This window comes from Mirounga leonina, unplaced genomic scaffold, assembly GCF_011800145.1.
Source record: "Mirounga leonina isolate KUSES-001 unplaced genomic scaffold, KU_Mleo_1.0 Mir_82, whole genome shotgun sequence".
Lineage (NCBI taxonomy): Eukaryota > Metazoa > Chordata > Mammalia > Carnivora > Phocidae > Mirounga > Mirounga leonina.
Genome location: NW_023270825.1, coordinates 21083709 through 21090549, shown reverse-complemented (window position 1 = coordinate 21090549; position 6841 = coordinate 21083709).

Here is a 6841-nt window from a genome sequence, read left to right as displayed (position 1 = left end):
TAAAAGATACATAGACCTTTTTTTAAATGTGGTAAAAACACATTAAAAAATTTACCATCTTGGGCGCCTGGGTGGCTCAGTTGGTTGAGCGACTGCCTTCGGCTCAGGTCATGATCCTGGAGTCCCTGGATTGAGTCCCGCATCAGGCTCCCTGCTCGGCAGGGAGTCTGCTTCTCCCTCTGACCCTCCCCCCTCTCATGTGCTCTCTCTCTCTCTCTCAAATAAATAAATAAAATCTTAAAAAAAAAAATTTACCATCTTAACCTTATCTTTAAGTATATAGCTTAGTAGTGTTAAATATATTCACATTGTTGTGCAACCAATCTCCAGAATGTTTTCATCTTACAAAAATGAAACTCACTACCCATCAAACAACTCCTCATTTCCCCCTCCCTCTGGCCTGCAGCAACCACTTTCTAATTTCTGTTTCTATGTACCTGACACCTTTAGTTACCTCGTATCGGTAGAATAATACAGTATTTGTAATTTTTGCGATTGTCTTACTTCATTAAGTGAAATGTAGAAAATGTAAAAGTGTTTTTGAAAAAAATACGTAATACAAAGGAAGCTAACAAATATATTATTATTAAAACTCAACACTACCTGTGGTATTTAGGCCAAAAATACCAAAAAACTTATGTTTCTTATAGGGAGTGTTCATCATTAACACTGCTGAGGATTGCTGCTACGTGGACTATAATGAAATATAATGAAATACTGAATTTAATCAGCTTCGTTACCGTGTTTAAACTGTGCCAACAGCTCACCCCCTTCTTGCCTGCTCTGGGGACAGACTGCTGCCCACCTTGGGCATGCCACTGCTGCAAAATATGCCAAGGAAGGGTGTGTGAGCCTCCAGACAACGAGGGCTACCATGTTCACCTGCCTAAATTAAAAAATGAAAGTGGGGTTTTTTTGATGACCAGGCCACCGGCCTCTGGGTTTCTGTATTCCTGCTGCCCCCTGCTATGAGACGCTCAGAAGCCAGCGCCCACTTTGATTGCATTAGGGAGCTCTCTTGGGAATAAACTTCCAGAAGAGAAGCGGTGTGAGCTGAATGCAGATGACACTCCCTCAAGCAAACAAAAATATTGGGTTTTTTTCCCAAAAACACATTCTTTTCCTTTATCTCATTTAAATTGACACTATTAGTAGAGGGGAAAAGCCAGAACTCGCCACTTTGCTGATCCCCAGCTCAGTACAGAAGCACTCTCCAGAGTGACTTCGCCACCATGGCCCCGGGCTGTTGTATTTGTTTCCCTGTCTTTTCAGAATGGTAAGTATGGACAGTGAAGACTGGAGGAGTGCTCCCAGAACAGAAGTGCGTCCTCTGAACAGAAACAGGAGACCAGGCTGCTGTAAGAGCCACAGACTCTTGTCAGCAGGTTTAGCTGAAGTGGACACTGGCGCGAGCCAAGCTACTCATGCTGTTTGACAAGGTCCAAGTATGGGGGACGATCCTGAAAACAGGAGACTCCACAGCTGGCTCCTGCTATTCTCTTTCATTTTGTTTATGGCAATCTTTATAATTGTGGGAATATTTCTGGGGTTTCATGATAAAGTGACTACTCATCTTAGTTACGCCTATCTAAGCAATCATAATGAAACTAATTCCACGAAGAATTAGTTTCTATAGAACAAAATAACAAGACGGTCACGCTCTGTCTAGCACCTTTCTCTTTGCGTACTGTTTTTTAGTTTTAGCGAAAGTCAATAAGCAGAAATCAATGAAGGTCATGTTAATCATTACAAAGGAAAAATGAAAGAAGGCTATGGCTGTAATCCAGAAAATGATCTAAAATTTGGAAAAACAAAAATATCCTAACATATAAATAAAGTTCCTCCGAGGCTGTTAGGAGGAGACGCTTGCAACCTGATCCTGTGTCTGTGTCTCCTCATTCGCCGACGCCGTCCTTTCCTACGAGAGACCCACCCCGGCTGGGGCTGGACCCCTGCAGGACACCATTTGTTCCTACCAACTGAGGGATGGAGGGACCTATCTAGTCCTGAGTATGATCTTGACCTCACTCAACCCTCCAGCTCCAGCCTCACTATTGTTTTGCCATGTGATCTGGGGCAAATTACTTAACCTCCCTAAAGCTCAGTCAACCATCTGTAGAAGGAAGATATATAAAATCTTTCAATGACCTTCTCCTTCCATTTTTAATGCCCTCCTTATTTGAGAACAAGAACTCCTCATATAAGGTTCCTTGACTGTGGAAGTAGAATTCTATGGGAAAGCTCCAGAATATGTGAAATATGTCAAAAAGAGGATTTTAAGAATAGGAAAGCAACATTTCGTACATATCATACACATACTCCTTATAATGTAGGACATATAAACTAAATGGCATCTCAGGATAGGGTCTGGCATCTTAATATGTGTTTGCACCAAGAAAAGAGAGAAAGTTTGGGAGCAAGGGACCCAGTGCAGGCAGACTTGGGCTACAATAGGTTTAAGGAGATGTCTATTACTGTGGAAACTCTGTGCTCCTTCATCCCCTACAAATGGGCCTCCAGTGGCCCCATCCAGACAAGCCCCAGCTTGACCTCCAGAGAGCAGCTATGTCAGGGATGAAGCATCTTGACCTGACCCTGCCAAATCTCCCAACCAGTCAGTCCACCAAGACTGTATCGGGTTGGATTTGGGGTCTAGCTCCCATTGTGCACATAGTAGGTACTCAATACATGAATAATACAACAATAAGTAAAGGGCTAAAATGTAACTGAAACTCTTTTATGCTCAAGGATAATTAGTCAGCCAACCACAACTGTAACTGATACTGATAAACAATAAATAATATTAATAATAATAATGTCCATACATTGCTGTTTTGTGTATCTTGTGAAGATTATAGGATACTGAATGCTTAATGGAAAGAAAAGGTTAATACAAAGGTAGAAGCCTCTCTGCAAGGGAACGAAGGTGATTCTTAAGACATGCTTCATTATTTCCATAGTTTTGCTGAATCAAACTCTGTTTACCCCAGCTTACCAAAAGATAAATGTGGAAGTATGTGAATACCATACAGATGTGTAACTGAGAATGAAGTTTGTCACTGAGACACACAACATATACTGCTTTTGCATGATAAAGCTTTTCATGCCAAATGAATGCGTAAGGTGGCTCATTCCCAGACGAACTGAGCTATACCATCAGGGTTCTTGGTTGCAAATAAGAGAAATAGACTCTGGTTAACTGAGGCGGAAAAAGGAATTGATTTGAAGCATAGAGTAGTCTGCAGAATTAACAAGAAGCGTGGAAAATCAGCCTCAGGGAGGGATCAAGCAAGAGGTAGCAAAACCACAGCCCTGCCCTTGCAAAAATTTGCTTAGAAGGCTGCCACTGGCACCCTTGTCCCAGACAGTCACTATCGCACCACTGGACCTGGACATATGTAGGACCACCGACTGCTCCTAAAACTTCATTTCATGCCCTCGAGATTCAAAATCCTCCGATTTTAAAACTTACTACAAAGCAGCAGTAATTAAAACAGTACAGCACGGGTATAAATGCAAAATACAGACCCTGGAATAGAGATCCCAGAAAGAAACCCTTACGTACATGCTCAAATTATTTTTGAGAAGGGTTCTAAGGTTATTCGATGGGGAAAAGACAGTCTATTCAACAAGTGGTGCTAAGAAAACTTATATATGCCAAAGAATGAAATCGGACCTTTACCTAATACCATATACAAAAATTAACTCAAAGTGAATCACATACCTAAAGGCAAGACCTAAAACTATAAAATAACAGAAGATAACTCAGGGCAAAAGCTTCATGACATTGGATTTGGCAAGGAGTTCTTGGATATGATCCCAAAGGCACAGGCAACAAAAGAAAAAAAATGGCAAACAGGACTTCATGAAGACTGCAAAATTTTGTACATCAGAAGAGAGTATCAACAGGATAAAAAGGCAAACCACAGAATGGGAGAAAATATTTGCAAAGCATCTATCTGATAAGGAACTATAGCCGGAATAGAGAACCCCTGAAACTCAACAACAACAACAAAAAAAAACCAAGCAATCTGACTCAGAAATGGGCAAAGGACTTGAGTAGACATTTATCCAAAGAAGACACACAGATGGTCAATAAGTACATGAAAAGATGCTCAACATCACTAATCATTAAAGAACTGCAAATCAAAACCACAATGAGATACTATCTCATACCCTTTAGGATGGCTACAATCAAAGAAACAAACAAACAAACAAAAACAGAGAACAACAAGTATTGATGAGGATGTGGAGAAATTGGAACCCTTGTGCACTGTTGGTAGGAATATAAAATGGTACAGCTGTTGGAAACAGTATGGCAGTTCCTCAAAAAATTAAACATAGAATTATCATACGATACAGCAATGCCACTTCTGGGTATATACCCCTAAATATAGGAAGCAGGGTCTCAAACAGATATTAGTACACCCACGTTCATAGAAGCATTATTCACAATCACTAAAATGTGGAAGCAACCTAAGGGTCCATCCACAGAAAAACAGATAAGCAAATTGTGGTGTATACATACAATATAGTATTATTCAGGCTTAAAAAGGAAGGAAACTCTGACACATGCTATATTCAGCATGGTTAAACCTGAGGACATCGTGCTAGGTGATATAAGCCAATCACAAAAATACAAATACTGAATGATTCCACCAAGGTACTGTACTTAGTTAAAATCACACAGAAAGCAGAATGGTGGTTATCAGGGGCTGGGGAAAAGGAGGAATGGGGAGTTACTGTATAATGGGTATAGAGTTTCAGTTCTACAAGATGAAAACAGTTCCAGAGATGCATGGTGGTGAGGGTAGCACCTTATAAATGTATTTAATACCGCACACTTCAAAATGATTAAAATGGTAAGTTTTTACTTTCTGTCCTTTACCACAATTTAAAAAACTGAAAAATAAAGGGGGGGTCACAGCTTGAGTGCAAGCATCAGACTGGGTACCTTGAGATTTTGGCCCCTGTTTCTGGATGCAGAGGCAGGGAAGCGATGACCTGCCCCATCCCACTTCCCTAACAAGAGGTCTAGCCCTGCCCTCCATCCTGCTTGGCATGAAGCAAAACAGGCAGAGTGTCCTGGGAAGCCTAAACAACAAATAACTCTCATCCATCTCTTTGAAATTAAACAACCATAAGGAGCCTTTATTCTCATCATCTGTCGAAACTAACCTGGATGGAATTGAATGCTGGAATGGAACCCAGCATTGCCACCCTAACCTGTGGTATCCTCAGTGTGGACATGCTGGGAAGGAAAGGCAGGGGGCTCTTTCCAAAATGAAGGAGACAGATCTCTGACTTCCTTCCAATTAACCAGCGCATCACTTCTATTTATCATCACTCATTCATTCAACAGACGTATCCCCCTGTGTGCCTGGCACAGAGTCCAGTCCTAGAAATACAGTTATGAAATGGAAAGACAGTCACAGCCCTGATGGGATTTATAGTCCAGTGACCCAATATTCACCCCTAAGGAACCTTATAGGATATTCTTTTCTGGAGGCTTTTAATAATTGCCTAAATTCTGATCAGCTTCCTGGCCTCCAAGCCGCTATCCCTCAAAAAATAAAAATGACCTCGATGACCACTCAACTTTCCCTCAACCTATGGGATGTATAAAGTGTTCAGATGTTGAGCTTTTTCACATTTTAGCATTCATGTAAACAGACGATTATTAAGGAATGGAAATGACTCCCTTCAACTGAGGTCCCTGAGATTTAAACAACAGAGCAGCCCGCTGTGCCCTGTTTCCCTAATTACAGTTGGGCATATTTCATACAAGGAGGTACAAAGCTAAGCAAACACAGACATTCTGTGTTCTCTAGCCCCCCCATAGCTTGCCCTGTGGCAAAATAAAATTTATTTTTATTTTGAAAAGACCACAAAGCTTTCAGCAGCTTCTCACTGATAGGCCCTGGAGAAAACAGAAAGTCTAGGAGGGTAACTACTTGACTTTGAATTAAATGGGATATATATATATTTTTTTAAATGGGATATTTTTATAAATCATTTTGCATCTGTTCTTAAAACCAGCAGGAGGGGCTGACAAGTTATCACATGGGACCACAGACTCAGTGCCTAAGAACAGGTGCAATTGGTATAAATACGTAAAGTAGCCTGGGTATAGGAAAAGAAGTCCTATCCTTGCATTACAACTAAGCATAAATAACCACCATTATATACCGTTAAAACAAGTTCAACAAAACATGGTCAGGTAACATCACTCCCTTTAGGTTGCCTGCCTCAAGAAATGGGAGGGGAACCTACCTAGGTATCCAACCTTCTGGTGATAACTTTTATTAGTTGTACATTGGTCAATTTGCATCCCCTTTTGGGGCTTTAAAGTCTCAACTGTAGAATATGAAGCTCAAATCAGAAGAACCCTAAAGCCCTTTTTGCTAACAAAATATTTTCAGAGTCCAATATGTGCCCTACACTTTATACACACTGTACTTTACAACAAGGATGCAAGATAACCATTATTGTGTCCATTTTTCAGATGAGGAATCGAGGCTCAGAGAGTATGGGTATAGCTGGCACTCGACTTCAGATCAATCTGGTTCCAAAGCCTGTGTTATTCCAGCCTGTAGAATTTTCCCCTATGTGTCTAGGGCTATGCTTACAGGCCCCTGCAACTCTAGGGAAGCAAGAGAGCAGAGACACAGTCTCATCACCTAGGCCTAAACCAAGCCAACAAATCAACAGGGGGAAATGCAAAAAATTATATATAGCTACAGGAAGGCAAGGGCTGAGGGGCGGGGTGGATAGAAATAAAGAAAATGAATGGCAAACAGAAACTATAAAATCAGAATCTATGATAACTAGAAATAGAATA